Source organism: Natator depressus, chromosome 19 (genome assembly GCF_965152275.1).
Source record: "Natator depressus isolate rNatDep1 chromosome 19, rNatDep2.hap1, whole genome shotgun sequence".
NCBI classification, from domain to species: Eukaryota; Metazoa; Chordata; order Testudines; family Cheloniidae; genus Natator; species Natator depressus.
In genome coordinates, this window is record NC_134252.1 from 10,758,257 (window position 1) to 10,781,589 (window position 23,333).

General features: G+C 55.1%; 1 pseudogene; it reads right to left on the bottom strand.

Moving 5' to 3' along the window:
- Positions 1–833: 833 nt before the first annotated feature.
- LOC141974755 (putative methyltransferase-like protein 24) lies at positions 834–18,051 on the bottom strand (annotated as a pseudogene).
- Between the last annotated feature and the right edge of the window lie 5,282 nt (positions 18,052–23,333).

Below are 23,333 nucleotides of genomic sequence, written 5' to 3' on the forward strand. Positions count from 1 at the left end.
GATATGGCGACAGTGTCAAGTAACCCCAGGCAACGAGTAGGTTGACCTTGTCCATGAAGAAAGAGCAGCGGTTCAGCACTCTGTGGGTTTGGGGTGGATAGGAAACACTACAAAGAACAAGGCTTAGAGTGCTTGGATTTGGGGGGTTCACCTGTGCAGTGTGTCTGGGAGGATTCTGCTTCTGTTTCTTGTTCTAAGTTGCAGGGCATGTTTATAAGGAGCTTGCTAGTGTCACTGGGAGCCCTCTCAGACAATTAACATTGTTCAGTCTTTAAAATGGGCTAAGCCCAGGGGCTGATTCTTGCAGGATACTCATTGATACTTGTCAGGAGGAAGGATCGGCTGATGATTAAGTCTTGGGCCTGGCAACCAAGAGGACCTGGAGTTTATTCCAGCACTGAGTCTCACATCCTCACAGGTATTTAGGCTCCTGACTTCCACTGAATGGAAGTTAAGAGCCTAAATATCTTAGAAGGGTAGAGTGTTGTTATTACATTATAGAATGAGCAGGAAGGGAGGGAGGTTCTGGCAACATCCCAGTGCCCAAACCAAAGGAGCAGGCCCTCTGAATGTCAACAAGTCATTCCACCCCATTCCTGTAAGAGTATGGGTGCGAACCAGCTGGTGCTTCCATTGAATCAAAAGAGCCCCGAGGTTCAGATGAAATCCACGAAGATCCCTGGGTCTTAAGACCTGACCTGGTCTTAACACCTAAGAGTACGGAGGAGCAATAACAACCTCACAGTTAAGGTGTCAACAAGTTTTCTCTTTAATTCTTAAGCGCTTAGCTTTGGAATGGAGGTGCAGGAGCAGCCCCCCCCCCCCCCCCCACGGCTGGCTGTGGTTTTTCTCCCAACAGGGACCCGAGCCAGTGCTGGTGGAGGGCAGTTACAGGAACACGGTGACATTTACTAATCAGCTCTAACCTTAGATCCACACACACACTGTCTCCCTTGCTGTCTTGTCTCCATGGAGACACAGCAACCTTTGCTCACTAGTTAATGGTATCTGGGAACAGACACCACCCTTCCTCCCAACACCCTCTCCCGCACACCCAGAGGAAATGGGAACTTGCCCACTGCAGGAAAACCTGTCTCTTTCCTGCAGGACAATTTGCTTCTGAGACTGGGGAGGAAGGTGCCCCTGTTTGCATTGCTAATAGAGAAGCAAGCAGAACGCGGCCCTGCGTGTGTGACTGGGGGGAGGTGGGGGCAGGGGGCTAGTGCTAGTTATGGTGGAGCCTCACAATAGTTTAATAGATGGAGAGATCCTCTTATTCTCCACAGACCCGCCAAGAAAACATATTCAAGGGTTTTTTTGTATTACAGCAGTGATAAGGGTCTCTGTCCACAGAGTACAATGGTGTCCTTGGCAGGGTTCTACATTGCTAGGCAGGGCAAAATTTGTGCAGTTCATGGCTCTCTGGTGGATGTCCTTCCCTCCTCCTTACTGCAGCTGACACACGCAATCATCCAGCCCCGAGGGTCACCCGGGCTTGATTATTTAACAGCAGATTTCGGGGTCGGTGCCAATGAAATCAGTCAAGCATCCCGAGAGGTTAGGGTGACCCAGACGCCTGGGTTTCCTGAAGTTATAGTCACACATACCAAAAAAAATCCTCATGTATTTAATACCGACATGACTGAGTGACCTGGGGGGCCTGCTACAGCAGCAGGAAAGTCAGAGCACAAAGCAGGAACTCTGCTGTACACAACTTCCTGGGACAAATGCAGTGAGTTCCAACCGCAAGGGGGGCCAGGAGCATGCTCCCTTCCCAGAAGTGCCCTGCTCTCATCTATTCTGTTCTGCAATTAACATGGGAAAGATGCCCATTACCTGCTACCAGATAATGACTATGATTAGGCGTATCTCTGCAGCCAGCCGAGATCTAAACGGTTTTGCGCACTCCAGCAGAGTTTGCAGTTGCAAAAAAACCAAGAGCAATAAAGTGTAAATAAAAGACTAAAGACAATAGTGTTGTCCACCATGAAAGAATGCAAGCAGAACCAGCTCTAATGACATTTTATAGCACCATTCGGTGCTAGCGGTCAGAGCCTTGGGAGGGATGCAGCAAAATAACTGGATGCAAACGGACCCAAACCTTCGCCCAAAATTCGAAGCTGAACTTTACTTTGGCAATTCCAAAAATGTGAATAGCCTTCCTCCCCCACCCTCCTTGTTTTTAAAAATCATTTACAAATTTGCACTCCCTGCTTCTGGACAGAAATAGATGAGCTGAAATAAAATGAGACGGGCATGTCGTCAGGACAGCCTAACCCAAGTCGTAGGAGTTGCTGTCTCAAGAGAGAGCCAGCTCTCATGGGATCTCCAGCCCACTTTGTAGATGGCATGTGGGTGCAGCAGTGCTCACAGGGCCAGATGAGTCTTTGTGGAACGTTTCTGCGTCATTAAATATAGATGTTGGCTGGAAGTCTGAAAGGCGCCAACAGGAGTTAGGTGCCCAGGTCTAACTGAATCCGAGTGTGAAATGGGCACCGACCTCCTTTAGCCTCCTCTGAAAATCCCAGATGATCTTAACAGCACCAGGCCGACAGGCTGCCGGTCCCTGCAACGGTTGCAGATTCCCTGCCTCTCGCTTCCATTTGGCAAACGCACTTGTTGATGCATCCAGGCTAGAATGGCTCCCCCAACAACAGAGCACTGGCAATTCATCTCCCTTCCTTCCCAGGTCTGCTGTGGCCATTTCAGTGGCTTTTGGAAGCGGGGGGCCAACACAAACAGCAGCCAGAAGCACTGCTGTACCTTCTCCCACGAGGCATCAGCTCAGCTTCTTATTGCCTGCACTGCCAGGTCTGGGTGCCCGGCACGCTCCTTGCTTCATCAGGAAGGACATGAGCTGGACACTCAGGCTCTTGCGTGTGCTCAAGGCCAGAGCAGTGGTTAGATGGTCTTGTGGGACAAGGGATTTGGAAGCTCGGCACCTTTGAGTCTCAAACTGGTTTTTAATCCCCGTTAAAGCATCCATCTGAGTAGCCTTTGCTGCCAGAGTCACAGGCCTTGGACCTCTGTTAGCGCATCCTGGGTTCATCTTCAGAACCCCTTTGGCTGCATCATCCACCCCTGGGATGCAGCAGGAATACAGATTCCACCCGGGGTGTGCTGTGGCCAGCTGGGACCTAACAAGCACACCCATTCCGAGCTCGGCCAGGAGCCAGGTTTGAAAATACCCAGCCCCATCCTCACAAATTGTTGTGCCCCCTTTCAGTACATCCAGGATGTGTTGACCCAGCTCAGGGTGTAGGAGCTGCTGGCATTGAAGAGTTCTTTGTGCAGGAAGAGCTGCGGCTTCTGCAGGTCCTTGAAGCTATGGAACAGCCGAAAGCCTCTGGCCTCTAGTGCCTTCAGGAGGCTGTACCAGTACCGCACCACGGCTGCCTCGCTCCCACTGACCTCAAAGCCGGGCCAATGGAGGTGGATGGTGAGGATCAGCTGGTGCACTACGGCCACGGTGCCATCCACGAGGATACTCTCCAAAATCTTCCACTCGGCACTGGCCAAGTCTGCCTCCAACACGTCGATCTACCCCGGAGAGAAAGAACAGGCAAACTCAGCTCCTCTAGTCAGCACTGCCCAGGGACCGGTGCCGTCTCGGGAGGGGACTAGGCTGGGGCTGGCCAAGAGACGTCTGAAAATGAGACATCTGGACACGCCTGGGAGAGGTGAAGAAATAAGCCCTACTGCTCTGAGCCAAGCCCTGCCAACATCCTTGTTTAAGGCTGTTTCTGAGAGCCGAGGAGTCAGCAGGCCCGAAAAAGGGGAGGCGTCCATTGACGTTTGCAGCCTGATCCAAAGTCTACTGAAGTCAATGGAAAAGCTTTGGTCAGCGCCAGTGTGCACTTGTTCTGTTAGCAATAGCGGAGATGCCCCCCGGCTGGGGACTGGCCGAGGGATGAACTAGACCAGAGGGACTCAGCCTGCTTTACATGGCCCTTAAAAGCAAGTTCTACTCGTGGGCACCTCTCATCACAGCCTCCCAGCTGGACCCTTCGCTTTCCCGATGGCAGCCAGAAAGCCCAGGAACGCCCATGGGTAGCAAGAGGATGAGATGGAAGTAAAGTCAGCTAAATGTGGCAGGGGTGGGCTTTTTGGTTACATCCCCCTATTTCATCTCTATGCTGTGGATTTCTGCTCTCTGGGATCAGGCCAGGGCATTTATTGGGAACAAAGGCCCAGATCCACAAAGATATTTAGGCTCCTAACTTCCACTGAAATCCACAGAAGCAGCCCTATTGCTCTAGGATGGAATTTTCAAAGGAGCTGGGTTCCCAAACCCCATTAAAATCCAATGGGAGTTGGGCGCCTGATTCTTAGGCACCTTTGAAAATTCTAGCTCTAACTTCTTCAGGTCACCTTGCACATCAGTTCTGTCCTCTCGCATATTCACTGCCCTTCCAGTTTTGGTGTCTTCCTCAGCTTGGTTTGAGGTTGAATTTACACCAAGGAAGACGTGAACTAGTGGCCTGAGATGCAAAGAGGGAACTGGATTTTAGCCATGGAGCACTCTTTGAGACTCACTGGATTAGACAATCCAATAAGGCTTCTCTGTCTTTGACATCTAACGGATGGCTGGTGATGTGGGGGATGATGCTATCAAATGCCGTTACCTTCTTGTGGCCGAAGTCCTCCATGATCTGATTTAGCCTCTTGGCACGGCTCCTCCGTCTCTGTGAGGAGGTGACTGGGCGTCGCTCGTGCCAGTCCAGCCACAGTGCATGGTGCTGCACCTGTCCTTTCTGCCAGAGGTCGGTCTGCTTGTAGGGGGTCAGGCCAAAACTGTGCACCTGGCACTGCATTTCACTCATTCGCTGGCTGAACTCAAAGCCCCTTTTGACCATGCTACAAACGAAGAAAGGGAGAGAGGCACTTTCAGGCTCTGCAAAGTTAGGCTGACCGGCAGAATATGCGGGTGCAAGGCAAAGCAGGAAGGGTAATGTTATGCAAACTGAGGCAAAGGCACCCTGGCTGACTTGGTTCAGCCTTCAGCTGAGGTTCAAAGCAGGCGTGTTTTCTTTACCCTTCGTATTGCTTTTCAGATGCAACCTGTCACTGCCCACACCACTGCCAATAGGGCAGCTAAAGGGACTGCAAGGGGGACATAGCTGAAGAAGCAAAGGGATTCACTGGACACATCAGATCTTATGGACGTTCTGCAGCTTCAGCCCTGGTCTGCACGTATCGGTGTGAACCCTTTTCCAGAACTGGTTCCCAGCAACGGTACCAGTTTAGCAAACTTAAGTTCTTAGCTGCACCAGTCAGTGCCCACTGCACATACCACCCCCCGGCCTCTGTCCAGTGTTGCATCTTTAACCTGCCTTGGAGTTTTGGCTGCTCTGAGCCCCAGGTTTACAGCCCAAGCACTGGGGCAGACTGGAGAGCAAGAGAAAGGAAAAAGAAGGTTATATCAGAGCACCCGGGCCCAGTTAAGGGAGGGAAGGGAAGCCCAGAGCACCGACTATCATGACAGGAGGGCACCCTGGCACTGTTCTGTGTGCTCCTGGTGCCGAACCTCTGCTCTAGAGCCCACAGGCTCAGCGACCAGCTCAAACGGGATCCCAGCAGGCCTGGAATCTCCAAGTCAGCAGCAGTCGCTGGTCAGAGCTGCCCGGGTGCACATGGATCAAGAGCAGCTTCTTCCCCATCTGCACCTGCAACCAGTCCGAGCTGAATAAGTACAAGAATTAAGCCTTGTTAGAGGCTAGGAGTTTCACACAGGCCTTTGGGGCTCGGTGTTGGCTCCAGTCACTGTGGCTAGTCATGACTCAGGCAGCCAGAATGTACCCAAGAGGGGATGGTGTTCACCGCAGCAGCTGACTCATGGGCGTGTAACAGACTCCTAGACGGCTCCCAGGACTGGTGAGGGGACGTGGTGATATTAACCTCTTGGTGGCCAGTCCCATGTCACTAGCAACTGAAAAGTCACTGTCTGCAGGCCGGGTGATGGCCTGTGTGAAATGGGATGCTGATCCTTCTTGGTGTGTATTGTGGGAGTTGCACATTCCTCTGATGTCTCTGGTTCTGGCCACTACTGGAGATGGGAGGCTGGATTAGGTGACCATCGGTCTGACCTGGCCTGGCAAATTCTAATGGGCAAATTTCCAGCACACACAAAATCCCCACCATAATCAGCCCTTCTGTTGGCTGTCTGAACCAGGCTGGGGCTGAGCCGACCAATGAGACCAAATGACTCTCCCACCCCTAGAGAAGAGTCCATCCAGAGCTGGGGTGCACACATTGGTGGGTAGCATGTAGAGCGGGAGCTGGCCCGGCTGCCAGCTCTGCTGCCCCTGTTCTGTGACGCCAGGGACCTGTGCTGGCAGGGGCTCATAAAACTATTGCTTTTAACCAGCACTTCAGTCTAGAAAACAGACCCGAAGACAGACGGTTTGCTCAGGAGGCCTCCGTCCCAAGGGGCCCAGGATTTATACCTGATGGAAGGACATGGGGTCACAGAGCAGAACTGGTTGGAAAAGGGAGCCCCCAAAACCCGAGAACCCCCTTTCTGAACATTTCTTACTGTTTTTTTCAGAACTTGGATGAAATTTTTCGAACACTGAAAAGTGTTGGCTGGAAAAACCAGAGAGTTTTGTTTGGATACAATTTGAATTTTCCACGAAAAATGTTACTGAAAAAGTCAAAATCCAAAAGACAGTGACCAGCCCTCCTGTCGAGTAAGTATCAGTCCCGACCCCCCGAATCCATCCTTCCTCGGCCGCCCTCCCCGCCTCGGTCCCTCCGCAGTTGGGATGCCCGCCCACGGGAGCCCCGTGCTCACCTGAAGGTATAAACCAGGCACCTCTCCTGCTGCAGCTTCAGCGACCCAGTGGGCATGTGATCTAGGCACACTCGCCACGCCCCGGCAGTGCCGGCTGTGAAAGCCTGGAGACCAGCCTGGCTCAGAGCTCGGGAGCAGGGCAGCTGAAGGAGAAGGGAGAACAAAACCGGCCCTTTAGCTGGGTTGTGGATTGGGTTCATAACCAGGGGCTTGCGAGGTGCTTGGCCCTTGGAAGCTCTGTTTTCATGACGCCTCAGCAGCCATCCCCTGCCTGAGCCCAGTGGTGGCCAGTTCTCATCAGCCATGTACAGAGGCAGTTCTCCTCCCCCACCGTACCTGCTCTTCGTGTCTATGCCAACAAGCCAGCACCATCCCTCTCCAGGAGAGCTCACTTCAGCTCAGGATCCTCCAGCCCAGCTGCACCAATGCCCCGAACCCTAATGGCCCCATAGGAATGTCCCCTTTCCCCCTGCCCTGGGCCTCCTTCCTAGCCTACCTCTTTACTATCTAGAGACCTTCCCATGCCATCATGGCCCTCAAGGGATGGGACTCTGCAGGGCTGCCTCGTCTCCCCCACAGGCCCCAGGGAGCTTTCTACAACACTGGTCGGGGATTGGGATTTTATCTCCCCCACCCCACAGATGCTGCCCGTCTGCAAGCCACCGGGCCACTCCTCTCTGATATGTGAGAGGCGGGTGCCAGAAATGAGGGCAGAAGAGGAAAGAGCGGAGCAGCCACCGGAGGGTGGGGGGGAGGGGGAGTAATCGGGGGAGAGGCAGAACCCCAAATGCAGGTCACTGCCTCTCCAGGCTAGAGTCTTATCCAGCTGGAATCCAGGCTCTTTCCCAGGTGGAATGCCCGCCGGAGCTTTTATTCCCGCCTCTGGGCCATGTTGTATAACCGGGGGCTGGCGTGGTGAGTGACCTACCTGGGGGGTGCTGATGTACGTAAGGAATCGCTCGGCTTCACTTCGGAGGGACTGGCTGCCCCCAGCCCAGGGCTGCAGGGCCACCTCCTGCTGGGTTTTCTAAGGTCACGGAAATAAAACGCACAGTGAGTCAAGGGCTGGGAGCGCTGGGGCATGCTGGGAAATGAACCAGCCTCGGCTCCTGAGTGTCTAAAAGGATTCTGACCTGGCAGAGGAACCGGCCAAGGCACTGAAGGGTTTAATAACCCAGAAACGCTGGCTCCGCACGGCAGCACCCCAGGGGACGTCCACTACTGCCGTGCTAGCGCTCCGGGCTGGGCTTTTATCGGCTACGCGGGGCTGGGCAGCACTTGGATGGGAAACTTCTAAGGACAGCCAGGGTGCTGCAGGGAGACGTGTAAGTGACGCAGTGCTCCTCTCCTCTGAGTCTCTGCTGACCCCACTGCGCAGCGCAGTCCTAGGAGGCAGGGCGCAATGGGTAGGTAAAGCCGTTGGGGGCGCTCTCCCCTTTGCTTCAGACTGGCCCCAGTGGCCCAGCACAATGCTAGGGGGGCGCCGTGCTGCAGGGAGCAATGGGTAGGTAAGCCATTAGGGGGCGCTCTCCCCTTTGAGTCAGACTGGCTCCAGTGACCCAGCGCAGCGCTAGGGGGCAGGGAGCAATGGGTAGGTAAGCCATTAGGGGGCGCTCTCCCCTTTGAGTCAGACTGGCTCCAGTGACCCAGCGCAGCGCTAGGGGGCAGGGAGCAATGGGTAGGTAAGCCATTAGGGGGCGCTCTCTCCATTGAGTCAGACTGGCCCCAGTGGCCCAGCGCAGTGCTAAGGGGCAGGGAGCAATGGGTAGGTAAGCCATTAGGGGGCGCTCTCTCCTCTGAGTCAGGCCTGAACCCAATGGCCCAGCGCTGTGCTGCTGGAATGGAAATTTCTTTTGACTGAGGTGTGAAGCTGAGGCCCTGCTCGTTCATAGCCACTATAAGCTCTTCCAGCACATTTCACAAAGCAGGGGTGCTAAGCCCAGTGTCCTGGCCATATTCCAACTCAGGTAATTGTGCTCTGCCTGCCTACAATTCTCCCTGCAGTTTCAGCTGTGGGGTTAACAGCAGTACCACCACCATCACTAGCCGACCCACACTAGAGAAGAGGAGTGTCATGAAGCATTGCTGCAGCTGACCAGGGTCCCCCACTGTATGGGTGAGCACCTGTCGGATTTGCCTCCCCAGAGCTGCTGTGGCAAAATGATGGGGCTGTAGGGCTGACCAGCTAACGGAGACTTTGCATTTCTAGTGCCTCTCACCTGAGGGGTGCCACGTTCTTTACAAATACTGCTTAACCATGTCTCACAACCCGCTCCCCCATCACGCCCCCACCCCCACCCCAGCAGCATTATCCCCATTTTCCAAGTGGAGAAGCTGAGGCACAGAGAGGGTGAGTAACTTGCCCAAGGCTACGTTGCAAGTCGGTGGCAGATCCCCGCATAGACCCCAGTAGTCCCAGCTCATGACCCTGTGTTCTGACTCCTAGGGAATGCTGTCTCCTGCACGAGACACTCCACGGACAGTTCCCAGTACTGTGGTCCCGGAGAAGGAAACAGAAGCTCTCTCCCTTCCAGCATGGGTGGAGAAGGGGCAACGTGGGAGACAAAGGCCCCTTTGCACAGGCAGGAGGCTTTGAGTACAAAGGGAAAGTCAGCTACTGCAGGAGAAGGGCTCTGTATCTGCTCTGCCTTATCAGTGAGATCAGCAATAGGCCTGCAAACAGCCCAGAGCCTCCTGCTGCTGCTCCTGGACTGGCAGGTCGTTAATTATGGCCAGAGCCAGCCTGAAGCATAAGCAAACTAATGACCACCTGGGGCCCCACATCCCAGGCAAGCTCCATCCAGCTCACAGGTTGGCTCAGCCTCCCTCTGCACAAGTAGGGTCAGCAGATCCAGCTCCCTGCCGGCCCCGTTCCGGCAGCAGGATCAGAGCACGGGATGGGGGGCGGTGGGGGAATGAAGTGGTGGAACCTCGGCAGGTCAGGGCTTTATAAAACGAAAAGCTGGTCTTCATGCCAACCGCCTCCCTGTCCTGTCTCCCACGGGGGCCGGCGTCCTCCCCACCCTCAGAGCCCACCGCTGGGTTTTCACTGCCTGCTCCCTATGCAGCTACACGACACCGGAGCTGGACAGCCAGGCCTCCCAGGGCTTGCACAGGTACCTTGAAATCCAGGGCGAGCCAAACCCCTCCTGCACTGCGGCCCACTGTCATGAGGCACAGGGGACACTGGACCAGCACATATGTGTCCTAGCTATACCTTTACCCCAGCCTAGCCCATGGTCCCCCCTCCCGGAGCTGCCATGTTCTTGGCTTCATCACCCACATGTTCCCCAATGTTCAGGGGTGGTACCAATCTGCAGACCCTACCCGCATCCGTCTTGGGGGCATGGCGAGGGAGGTGGGAACTGGGGAGGTGTGGAATGAATGGAGAGGCATGGGGGAGTGGTGGTGAGGGGCTGGTGATGGTAAGGAGGTGTGAGGTGGGGGTGGCAAGGTGTGGGGGTCAGGGGGTGGGGTACTGGTGGGGAGGGGCTGGAAGAGAGATGTGGGTATTGGTGGGGGTGGTGGAGGAGAGGTGGAATGCTCAGGGGTAAGAGAGTGAAGAGGTGAGGGGCACTGGTGGGGCTGATGGGGGAGGTAGCGGAGGTGGGGTGGGGGCACTGCTGGGGGTTGATGGGGGGAGGTAGCGGAGGTGGGGTGGGGGCACTGCTGGGGGCTGATCGGGGCGGGAGTAGAGGAGAGGTGGGGGGTGGGGGCACTGCTGGGGGCTGATCAGGGGCGGGAGCAGAGGAGAGGTGGGGGGTGGGGGCACTGCTGGGGGCTGATGGGGGTGGGGGGGGAGCAGCAGCAGCAATCTGGCCTGGAACCGCAGCTCCTTCAAGACTCAGCTGAAGCGGGCGAGCTCCCTGTGTCCCATGCGGTTCCCAGGCATGAGGGGCAGGATGGGACACGGGTCCCCTATCGGGAGGGGAGGGGGCCGTGGGTGCTAATATCTCCTCTGAATTATCCTAGACACAAAGGGTCTGGGCCCAGCCAAGATCAGCCGCGTGTGGGATGGAAGAGCAGGAGATGCGAGGGCGAGTGGGGACCCAACATGCCGCTGGAACCTCTCCCTCCCAGCCAGAAGGAGGGCGCTGGAGGCTGGACAGCCCCCGCTGCCTGCTGGAGCCAGCCCAGGCTGCCAAATGAACTGGGGGGGGGGGGGCAGGAGGGGCGCGAGGCTAATCTCCACGCTGATTCGGCTGAATTCCCAGTGATGGAGGTTTCTTCTTTTTTCTCCCCCCTCCGCGATAACAAATAATAATATAATCCCCTTAATCCCTTCCCCTCGGAGCCTGCATTCCGCACAGAGACAGGAAGAGCAGAGCTTCTGCCACCGCTGATAACTCAGACAATCTGGGCCCACGGAAAATGAACGAATGCCTGGGGTTACATTGTGCCCCCCAGCTGAAGAGCTTTGCCCTCCCCTCTCGGAGGATTCACCGCGGCCCCCTCTCCCCACTCAGCCCGCAGCCCCTCCGTCACCCACGCATTCTTCCGGTTGTTCGGGGCCCCCTTCTACCTCGGGCTAGGCCCTGCCCAGGCTGCCTGGAATCAGAGCCGGGGTGATATTTACCAGCTCTGGGACTGGGCCCTGACTGCCCATTGACATGTCTCTTTCGCCTACCCGCTCCCGGATGTCGCCGGCTTCTGCTGGCGAGGCAGGCTGAGTGGCATTCGGGCAGCAAAGCGTTCAGCGGGAGTGACAGCCAAGAGCCTGGCAGGGCTGTGTCGCCACTGGAAGCAGCAGCCACCTCTCAGCAACACAAGCAGAACCTCCACTGCAGTGGCCAAGGCCCCCCTACTACACGCAACCAGCTGCCGAGCTGGGAAAAGAACCCACAAGCCCTGATTCAAAGCCCCCTTTGGGTCCCGTCCACCCCAGAACCAAGAAAAACAGCATACCAGTCCCTGCTCTCCTCACTCGATCATACTCCCACCCAGAGCCAGGACCAAAGCTCAGGAACCCTGACTCCCACCAGTCCCCCTACCTGAATCTCTAAATCACACTCCCGCCTAAAGCCAGGAATAGAACCCAGGTGTCCTGACTTCTTCCATCCCTCCCTCCCTATCCGTTCTGGTGCCTGGATTTTGTTTTAGACAGTTGTTGTGTAGGTACATACATGAGCACACACACACACAGCAAGTAAATACCACCCCTACCCCCTACATAAATCAACCTTCGCTTTTATTCTCTAGCTCTCCTTTCCCCGTGCTTTGCTGATCTCAGCTCCTCCGGCCTCCAAAACAGCTTTCAAAATTACTGGAGAGTGGAGACCTTTGAAAGCTGCCCCCAGCTGTGTCGGCTTTTGGTTTCCCTCCCCCACAGGCTCAAAACACGACAGCGAGGGCCACGTTTCTGAAGCCCCACACAAAGGATGAGTTGTGTGCCAAAGGCAACCCGCCCTTCCCTCCACTACCACCTTAGCGCACACGCTCACTTGCTCTTGCAAACCAGATGCCCAGGGTGCACATGCAGGCAGAGGGTGCATGTGTGTTTTGCACAGCACTCTTGCTAGGCAGGGCTTTGTAAATTCAGCCCCCGTTAGTTCAAAAGGCACCAGGCTGTGTTTGCTTAATATACAGTCAAAGTCAGAGCAGGAAGGGGCTTACATGGCTCAGGGGAACAGTGACAGGCGACCAAAGTTGCTGGTTCAATTCCAACCAAGGGCAGTAGTGAGTGTAAGTCACCGTCCTCTTCGCTGGTACGTGAAATGAGTTTGCTGGGCCTTAGTCCAGTTTCTACCAGGGAAGCATGTACCTCCTAACCCCCTTCCCCCACATCAGAGCTGGGAGGGCTGGCTGCCAGCCTCCTGTCCTGAGGCCAAGGGTTAAAGGGGCCCTAGAAAAGTGCTCTCTTGCTCCTGGGTGTGGCACTCTGTGAGTGAGAAGCGTGTGCTGCTGGGGAAGGGTGACCCTCCCTGGGAAAAGCAGGGGAGGTTTGGCGTTGCCGCTGCAGGGAGAAGTCTCACCTGTGCAACGTGGGAAGGGAGCTGTGCACGGCACAAGGTTTGGAAGAACCGGATGCTGTTCCCATTTAATTGACAGAGGCGCACGCACCCCATGTGCGCCTGGCCCTGTGCCTGTCAGTCAGGAGGCTCAGGAGAGGTCACGGCATCGCGCCATCTCTCAGAAACTCCCTCCCAGACACCGGGACGCTTCCTCCTCTCTGAAAATCTCGCCGGAAAGCCATTCTGGCCGGGAGATTTAAAAACAAACAAAGGGAAAGGCTTCCGCTAGCAACAGACATTCAGCCCACAGGAAGCGTTGCCACAGGGGGTGACAGAGTCAAAGTCTTTAGCGGGGGGTGCACAAGGAGGACAGTTTTATGGCTAGTAACAGGGGCCGGATGGTGTCACGGCTACAAGCAGAGGTCTGGCTGTCAGGAGATTCAGTCTATGCCCAGCTCTGCTACTGACAAGCTGGACGAGGCATTTCCCCCCCACATGCCTCAGTTTCCCCATCCATAAAACAGGAATAGGAATTCTCCAGGCTGTGAGGGGAATTATTGGCACAGGGCATTTTGATCCGCAGCTGGAAAGCTCTGGAGAAAGGGCAGATCCTGAAGTCCGTCGCTAACTTCCTATCTGACCTCACTCAGGCAACACTCCCAGTGAAATCAGTGAGAAGTTGCCTGCCCAAGGGAAATCTCGAAACCTTTCAGGCCACATCTGCTGTTGAATCAAGGTGCCAGATCTGGCGGATCACAGGTCTGATCTGGCACAACACCTTCCTTTTCTCTTCAGCTTGTGATTAACATGCCAGGTGACTGAAGTTACCAAGTATAAAGGATGCTAGGTAGGAGTAATGGCTGTGATTTCCAAAACCAGTAATTTTAATGAGAATCGGGTGGCCAGATTGCCGAGGCAGCTTTGAAAATCTCAGCCAGCATCTATTGGGATTACACATAATAACTGGCTACCATATTTGTACCTCACTGCCCTCTTCTGGCTGAAATTAGAAACACACAACAGTGTCATAGACTCTATACTGGTAACAACTAATGAAGATTCTCCTTTGGAACCAGTCATAGTGGGCTTTCATAGAATCATAGACTATCAGGGTTGGAAGGGACCTCAGGAGGTCATCTACTCCAACCCCCTGCTCAAAGCAGGACCGATCCCCGACTAAATCATCCCAGCCAGGGCTTTGTCAAGCCTGATCTTAAAAACTTCTAAGGAAGGAGATTCCACCACCTCCCTAGGTAACGCATTCCAGTGTTTCACCACCCTCCTAGTGAAAAAGTTTTTCCTAATAGCCAACCTAAACCTCCCCCACTGCAACTTGAGACCATTACTCCTTGTTCTGTCATCTGCTACCACTGAGAACAGTCTAGATCCATCCTCTTTGGAACCCCCTTTCAGGTAGGTGAAAGTAGCTATCAAATCCCCCCTCATTCTTCTCTTCCGCAGACTAAACAATCCCAGTTCCCTCAGCCTCTCCTCATGAGCCATGTGTTCCAGTCCCCTAATCATTTTTGTTGCCCTCCGCTGGACTCTTTCCAATTTTTCCACGTCCTTCTTGTAGTGTGGGGCCCAAAACTGGACACAGTACTCCAGAGGAGGCCTCACCAGTGTCGAATAGAGGGGCAGGAGGAGTTGAGCTCTAACCCCACTACCGCTGCAGAGTACTGAGTTGCCCAGGTGTGGCTCAGAGCCAGCTGCGAAGTCCTACGTGACTGTGGATTTGTGTGTATATCACACACTCCCCTGTACCCAGGGTGTGCAAAGTCTCAGAACAGCATGTTCAGACAGGTTGTAACACCTGGGCACAGCCGTGTGTCTTAGCACACAGCAGCCTCCGTGCTAAATTCCTTCCCTGATGCTGAAGTTGGAGCACGAATGCAGTTTAATGCTGTTTTATGTTTAATCTCTCTCGTTTTGTTTAACAGTAATCTTCAATAAAAGCCTTCAACTGGCATCACATCTAGTGCCGGGGCTGTGGGGTGAGGCAGTCACTTCACCAGCGGAAACCCATCCATCCCCTCTCTGCCGCTGTTGATATAGTACCAGTCTGAACCCGCGGATAGTTAGCCTGAAGCTCTCCGCCTGCACTGATACAGACACGGCGGGTGGTTTTAGATGTCTGGATGACGCAGACGAGAACAGTCAGATGGAGAGGCTGCAAAACCCAGACCATAAGCCTCCCCCCAACCTGCGAGTCGCAGCAACATCCCTGTCCATCCCTCTCCTCCCACCGGGTCCCCTGCCACCGGTGGCCGTGGATGTGGGTATACGTGCCACGACTAGCCCTTTTAACTGGGGGGCCCCATGTGTAACAAGACTGGCTGCCCAGGGGCCTTAATAGGGGACTGATTGATCGAGACTGTCTGCGTGTGTGTAATAACCGTGCTTCCTCACTCTCTTCAACAGGGGATTGTGACAGCACATGCCTGTCCTGTGTGCAACAGCCCGGGCTGGGTCTCCGGGAGAGGGTTCCTGGATGTGAGTAACAGAGCTGCAATGCGTGACTGTGAGATCGCACGGGTGTGGACATGCATGCAGGTCGGTGCGTGGACCAGAGGGAAGGGGGATGCGTCAGGACTGCTGTCTTGCTTCAATTCTGCCCTCCCTGCAGTGATCCCATGAATTTCCACCCGAATGAACCCACGGGAACTCTTTCAGAGCCCTTCTCTCCTTGTAGGCAATTTGTGGGCGTCTGTAACTTTTCTCAGCCTTCCATGCTGTAAATGGATCGGGCTGCTCACTCGAGGGTGGAGGGGATGGGATTCCTGGAGAAGTGGCGGGGCGGGGCGGGGGGAGGCAAATTCCTTCTTTGTTCCCAAGGGAATAGAAAAGTTAGAAAACCTGCAGTCCCCCCTCTGGCTCTACTCACCCCGCAGCCAGAATCCCTGCAGCAAACCTGACAAGCCTCATTATAAAGAAACTCTGCCCGTTACAATAGGAAGCAAAGCTCCTAATCTCAGCAGACAGAGGCATCGCAACAAACCAGGACAATTCACAGACACCCCTCAAGAAGGCAACTAAAACAGCACGGAACATGTCTCTCTACCCTGGAGGTTCGCTCCTGCCTGCTGCAATGCCAGCCAAGATTTCAGCACATGGGCAAGGCTCCACCCTGGCCCCCATCCAGCAAACCTTACTGAACCGAGTAGCACTTTTACGCAAGGAGGCTCAGGACGAGCATGCAAACCCATCTTTGCACGAGAACGGGGCTGCAGAATCAGGCCCCATGTTAATGCAATTCCAAACCCACCTCCTGAATAGAAAAAAAGCCATAATACAGAGGGGCAGGGACCCCCAGGGAGATGCCAGTAGAAGAAGTAGATCACTGGCCTATGGAATCCAGGCTGGGCTGGTTAATCTCACAGCTGCTCATTAACCAGGAGCACAAGCTGCCAGCCCATAGGGTCACTGCAGCAGTGCCCAGCCCTGGACTAACCTCCACCCTGGGGCTGGCCGTTCATCGCCCTCTGCCTCCTTTTGGCTTGGGCCCTTCCAGACATTAAATGCACCCACTTCCCCAGGTTCCTTACGTGCCCCTTCGGCCTGAGTCTCGCTCTGAATCCCGTTCCTCAGAAGCAGCAAGCAAAGGGAGAGAAGAGAAGGAGATTTAGTGGGGGCAAGCGCAACCCCCACCCCCACCCCAAAACCAGACCGTCTTTCTCCCTCTCCCTCCCCCACCTGCTCAGGGGGGTCCAGTGCAGAGTGCGCAGGGGCGGGGAAGGGAGTCAGGGCAAGGAGGAGGAAGGCTCTTTGAGAGCCAGGGAAGGAAGGGAGAGCAGGAAAGAAAAGCCAGAGAGGGAGGCAGAGGGGAGGGAAGCCAGGGGGTGGCTAGTCTGGAGTTCAGCGCTTGGGGAGGGAGCCGGGCGCCCCGGAGAGGGGCTGCGGGGCAGAGCGCAGGAGAAGCGGGGCAGGGGGCTCCGGTTCCTTACGGGCGGGCCGAGGTTCTCGTTCTCATCCTGGTAGCGCTGCAGGGAGCCCGGGCTGCGACCGCCTGGCCCCCCGGCCGGGGCTGCCGTGCCCTCGTGGCGGGGGGCGGCGCTGCCCGGGGCGGGCCCCCCGCGGATGGTGATGATGGTGAAGGGCCCGGGCGCGTCCCCCGGGCGGCCGGAGCGCAGCAGGATCTGCCCCAGGCTCAGCACCCCGCAGCCGAGCAGCAGCAGCCGCAGCGCCGAGCCGCCTCCCATGGCTCCCGCCGGCTCCTCCACCTGCAGCCCCGGCCGGGACCGGCCCCGGAGGAGGGGCGGCCGGGGAGGGGCCGCGCAGCCCCCGCTCCCCGCCCGGCGGCTGCATTCCTGGGCTCGGGCTCCCAGGCCCCGCCGCGACCCTCCCTCCCGCGGCGAGCTCGGGGCCAGGCGCTCAGTGGGGCCGCTGGACCCGGACGGAGCCTGCTCGGACTCTGCCCAAACTTTCCCCTGCCCGCCGCGCTGGGCCCAAGCCCACCCCTGCCCCCTGCCCTGTCCGTGCCAGGTGCCCAAACCCGCCCCTGCCCCCTGCCCTGACCGTGCCAGGTGCCCAAACCCTCCCCTGCCCCCTGCCCTGTCCATGCCATGTGCCCAAACCCTCCCCTGCCCCCTGCCCTGACCGTGCCAGGTGCCCAAACCCTCCCCTGCCCCCTGCCCTGTCTGTGCCATGTGCCCAAACCCTCCCCTGCCCCCTGCCCTGTCTGTGCCATGGGCCCAAACCCTCCCCTCCCCCCTGCCCTGTCTGTGCCAGGTGCCCAAACCCGCCCCTGCCCTGTCCGTGCCATGTGCCCAAACTCTCCCCTGCCCCCTGCCCTGTTCATGCCAGGTGCCCAAATCCACCTCTGCCCCTTGCCCTGTCTGTGCCATGTGCCCAAACCCTCCCCTGCCCCCTGCCCTGTCCGTGCCAGGTGCCCAAACCCGCCCCTGCCTCCTGCCCTGTCCGTGCCATGTGCCCAAACCCGCCCCTGCCCCCTGCCCTGTCCGTGCCACGTGCCCAAACCCTCCCCTGCCCCCTGCCCTGTCCGTGCCACGTGCCCAAACCCTCCCCTGCCACCTGCCCTGTCCATGCCATGTGCCCAAACCCTCCTCTGCCCCCTGACCTGTCCATGCCACGTGCCCAAACCCACCCATGCCCCCTGCCCTGTCCGTGCTATGTCTCCAAACCTTCCCCTGCCCTGTCCGTGCCATGTGCCCAAACCCACCCATGCCCTGCGTGTCTGTGCCATGCCAGTGCCCAAACCCTCCCATACCCTGCCATATCCGTGCCTTGTGCCCAAACCCTCCCATGCCCTGTGTATCCATGCCATACCCGTGCCATGTGCATGTCCATTCCGCGCCCATCTATGTGCCCAAACCCACACCAGGCCCTGCTGTGTCTATGCCGTGCCACGTGCCCAAACCCAACCAGGCATGGGTGTACCCAGCTCCATGCTGTCCCACATCATAGAATCATAGAATATCAGGGTTGGAAGGGACCTCAGGAGGTCATCTAGTCCAACCCCCTGCTCAAAGCAGGACCAATCCCCAATTAAATCATCCCAGCCAGGGCTTTGTCAAGCCTGACCTTAAAAACTTCTAAGGAAGGAGATTCTACCACCTCCCTAGGTAACGCATTCCAGTGTTTCACCACCCTCCTAGTGAAAAAGTTTTTTCCTAATATCCAACCTAAACCTCCCCCACTGCAACTTGAGACCATTACTCCTTGTCCTGTCCTCTTCTACCACTGAGAATAGTCTAGAACCATCCTCTCTGGAACCACCTCTCAGGTAGTTGAAAGCAGCTATCAAATCCCCCCTCATTCTTCTCTTCTGCAGACTAAACAATCCCAGTTCCCTCAGCCTCTCCTCATAAGTCATGTGTTCCAGACCCCCTAATCATTTTTGTTGCCCTTCGCTGGACTCTCTCCAATTTATCCACATCCTTCTTGTAGTGTGGGGCCCAAAACTGGACACAGTACCCAGATGAGGCCTCACCAATGTCGAATAGAGGGGAACGATCACGTCCCTCGATCTGCTCGCTATGCCCCTACTTATACATCCCAAAATGCCATTGGCCTTCTTGGCAACAAGGGCACACTGCTGACTCATATCCAGCTTCTTGTCCACTGTCACCCCTAGGTCCTTTTCCGCTGAACTGCTGCCGAGCCATTCGGTCCCTAGTCTGTAGCGGTGCATTGGGTTCTTCCGTCCTAAGTGCAGGACCCTGCACTTATCCTTATTGAACCTCATCAGATTTGTTTTGGCCCAGTCCTCCAATTTGTCTAGGTCCCTCTGTATCCTATCCCTGCCCTCCAGCGTATCTACCACTCCTCCCAGTTTAGTATCATCCACAAATTTGCTGAGGGTGCAATCCACACCATCCTCCAGATCATTTATGAAGATATTGAACAAAACCGGCCCCAGGACCGACCCCTGGGGCACTCCACTTGATACCGGCTGCCAACTAGACATGGAGCCATTGATCACTACCCGTTGAGCCCGACAATCTAGCCAACTTTCTACCCACCTTATAGTGCATTCATCCAGCCCATACTTCTTTAACTTGCTGACAAGAATACTGTGGGAGACCGTGTCAAAAGCTTTGCTAAAGTCAAGAAACAATACATCCACTGCTTTCCCTTCATCCACAGAACCAGTAATCTCATCATAGAAGGCGATTAGATTAGTCAGGCATGACCTACCCTTGGTGAATCCATGCTGACCGTTCCTGATCACTTTCCTCTCATGTAAGTGCTTCAGGATTGATTCCTTGAGGACCTGCTCCATGATTTTACCATCCATGCTAGATGGTGCCCAGGCAAAGCCAGGATGGTCCATGCCATAATTTCATAGCCCAATAGTGTATATTGCTCACACCATGCCTAGCCCCTATTGTCCCCATCCATGTCTATCCAGACCTCACTGGGCTCTGGACCCATGCAATGCTGCCAATGTGGCAGCTGCAGGAGGCCCTGGGCTCATGGGGCTCCCACCCCGGCAGGGACACATGGAAATGCTGCTGGTGGCCTGTTTACTGCCGCACAGGGTGGTGTCTGGGTTATTGGGTGCCCGCCCCCCCACCAGCGTCAACCCCCCCCCGACTGGATCTGTGCATGTTCTCTCCTACTCCAGTGGGGATGAGCCTCTCCCACAAGGGGCAGGGCGAGGCAGTGTGGCCCAGGTGGGGTTGTACACTAAACTTTAGGTCTTGCAGCAACGGGGTGGCACTTGTATGGATTTGCCAAGGACCCACATTTCCCAGGGCAGCTCTGTGTACGCAGCCTATGCCAGGGACAGTGCATTGCCATGCCTAGCCCCGGTAACGGCCAATTAGCTGGCTATGCCTCACCCGAGCCATATGCTGAAGGGCCTGGACCATACGGTACAATGCTCACCCTCTATATAGCTCACACTGTTAGCGAAAGTAGATGGATTTCTGATGGGTCCATCACCGTGGTATCTGAGCACCGCACCACGTCTGCACCAGGCCTTCCCAAAGCCCTGGCCATGCTTCGGAGAAGTCTGCCACCTCCCACGGATCCTGCTGAGAGCAGAGCTAACCTGAAGAGAAGCCACAGGCTCCTTTGCCCTACATGGTCCCTTGCCTTATGGAGAGGTGGTGCGGTCTGATCGACAGACCTCTGCACTGGGAGTCAAGAGACCTGGTGTCACGACGGGACATGGGCAGTCTGACCTAGTGGTCAAAGCAGGAGTCAGGCCAGGTCAGATACCAGGAGGTCCAGAGGCCAAGCCAGGCCAGAGGGCAAACTGAGAATCGAGAGTCAGGAAGGATCAGGTTACCAGGAGATCAGAAGCAGGAGAAAAACTCAAGAGCAGAACCACAGATTGATAACCAGCTTCAGGCCAGGACGCCAGGAAGTCAAGCCAGAGGAGCAGGAGCCACAAGGGGGACACAGTCCAAGGCAAAGTGAATCCCACTTCCATAGACAGCTTCCGGTGCTGGGTTTAAATAGGGGCTGTGGACCAATCAGGGCCCTCAGCATTTTGCCAGTCAGCTCCCAGGACTGGGGCTCCGCTGCCTGAGTTCAGCTCCTTATTCTGACAGCACTGATTTAATTGGGGATTGGTCCTGCTTTGAGCAGGGGGTTGGACTAGATGACCTCCTGAGGTCCCTTCCAACCCTGATCTTCGATGATTCTATGATTCTGTGACTTGGCACATAGAATCATAGAATCATAGCAGGCATCATCGAAGCAGGACCAATTCCCAGTTAAATCATCCCAGCCAGGGCTTTGTCAAGCCTGACCTTAAAAACCTCTAAGGAAGGAGATTCTACCACCTCCCTAGGTAACGCATTCCAGTGTTTCACCACCCTCTTAGTGAAAAAGTTTTTCCTAATATCCAATCTAAACCTCCCCCATTGCAACTTGAGACCATTACTCCTCGTTCTGTCATCTGCTACCCTTGAGAACAGTCTAGAGCCATCCTCTTTGGAACCCCCTTTCAGGTAGTTGAAAGCAGCTATCAAATCCCCCCACATCTCAGGATGGGAGGCTGGAGCCTATCGCAGAGCAGTGTTCGAGACCCACGGTCCCCAGCTTCAAATGTCAACTCCGCTGTTTGACTTCAGACAAGTCACTTGCCCTTCGTCTGTTTATAGATTGTAAGCTTTTGGGGGCCAGGAGTGACTGTTACCATGAACAGCACTTAGGACAACGGGGCCCAATCTTGATTTGGGCCTCTAAGCTACCGGAGATATCACCTCTCCCCCCTTGTGCTGTCGTAACGGCGGAAACACATTCTGCTGCCAGGCGGTAGGTTTGTAGGGCTGGGGGCAGACATGTTTTAAAGCAGTCAACATAACACCAGTTTGAATCCGGAATCACTTCTGATCATAGAGATCTATATTCTATTTTGAAACTATGTAAATCATGGGTTTCAGAGTAGCAGCCGTGTTCGTCTGTGTCGGCAAAAAGAACAGGAGGACTTGTGGCACCTTACAGACGAACAAATTTATTTGAGCATAAGCTTTCGTGGGGTACAGCTCACTTCATCGGATGCATTCCGCTGTAGCTCACGAAAGCTTATGCTCAAACAAATTTGTTCGTCTCTAAGGTGCCACAAGTCCTCCTGCTCTTTTTATGTAAATCATGTTTGATAGACACATGCTATTACAATTAATTTATCAACTAAATGTGACTATTTCAGCACCAAAAACGAAAAAAAATCTAAAGTCATTTTCAAGTAGCCTCAGCTGGCAAAACTTTGTAATCAACGCCACACGTCTAGGAGCTGTGCTGATAGGAGAGGCCGGATTACGCTGATAAAAAACATAACGATCAATCGGCAAAGCTTTGTCTCAGCCACGTGACTAGCGCATGCTGGTTTTAACTGAGTCTTAAAAATCAAGACAATCAGATCGGGCGTTTGAAAACGCTGACCGTTTAAAGGTGGGGACATTCTGCTGTGCAGCTGGCCCTTTTAAAATGCTCGTGGCTTTCAAAGGACACTAGCAAGCATCTTCAAACTTGGCTCAAGTTTCAGCTCTCAGTGAGATCTACACAGCAAGCCAACATTGCAGCGCCTAGCGTCAGTCTCTCGCTCACGGTACCTGGATGAAAATGATTCACTGGCGCATAGGAAGGATTCCCCCCCCCCCCCCGCACCATACACTAGTGACTAAGGTAAATCTGAATGAATTTGTCTGCAACTTTGCAAAAATAACAAAGAAGAATAACCTTGGGGCTGAGACCAAGCATAAAGAATGCTTCTCTTCAGAAAATTAAGAGTGACTGAAAAGAGCGATTTGAATGGAAATTAGAACTTAACCATAACACCTACAGTGTAGCACTTTATAATGGGGGCAGAAAGGGTAACGGGACACCTGAGCCCTTAGTGAGACAAAAAATCAGGGTGGGATCTGTGGTCTTTGTAAACAAGTTCACAATTAGACACCAGGGCCCAAGTCACCATAGCTCTGCCCCTTGTGCAGTCATTGACACCAGTGCAAGGTGAGTGTGACAATGCTACCAGTTCAGAAGGCTGTAGCGTTTTGCACCCTTTTTACACTAGTGCACCAGGTGCAGGGCAGTGATGCAATGGGGGCCCACAAGCAATACAGCCTGATTCAGGTGAATAAACAGGGAGCCGTGGAGTGGAGCGGCCTGAGCATAGGGTTGGGAGCCAGGAATGCCTGAGTTCTAATCCTGACACTGACTCACTGTGCAGCCTTGGGCAAGTTCCTGCCACTCCCCTGTGCCTCAGTTTCCCCATTAGTAAGATGGGGCTTTAATGACACTTTGCCACCTCTCGAGGGGGAGGAGGAGTTGGTTAACATTCACTATGTACCTTGAAGGACAAAACCATTCACTACGTGGTGCTAAGTGCTCGCAGCGAGAGCCCCAGTCTGACTCTAATGACCAGTCATGCCTCTCGTTCCAAGGCCCTGCGCACACTGGCTGTGCCTGTCCCCCAGCCCCAGTCACTCCACTGACCTCAGCAGGGGCTGAGGGCCCCCGGCCTCTTTCAGGAGGTGGTCGGCATCAAGGCAGGGGCTGGGCAGTGCACTTCTAGCCTCACTCCTGCCAAGCTCTGTACCACGGGGGCGGGGAGGGGAGCCTGCCCCCTTCCTCTCTGCACTCGCTCTCTTTTGTCTCTGCAAGTGGCTCTGGAG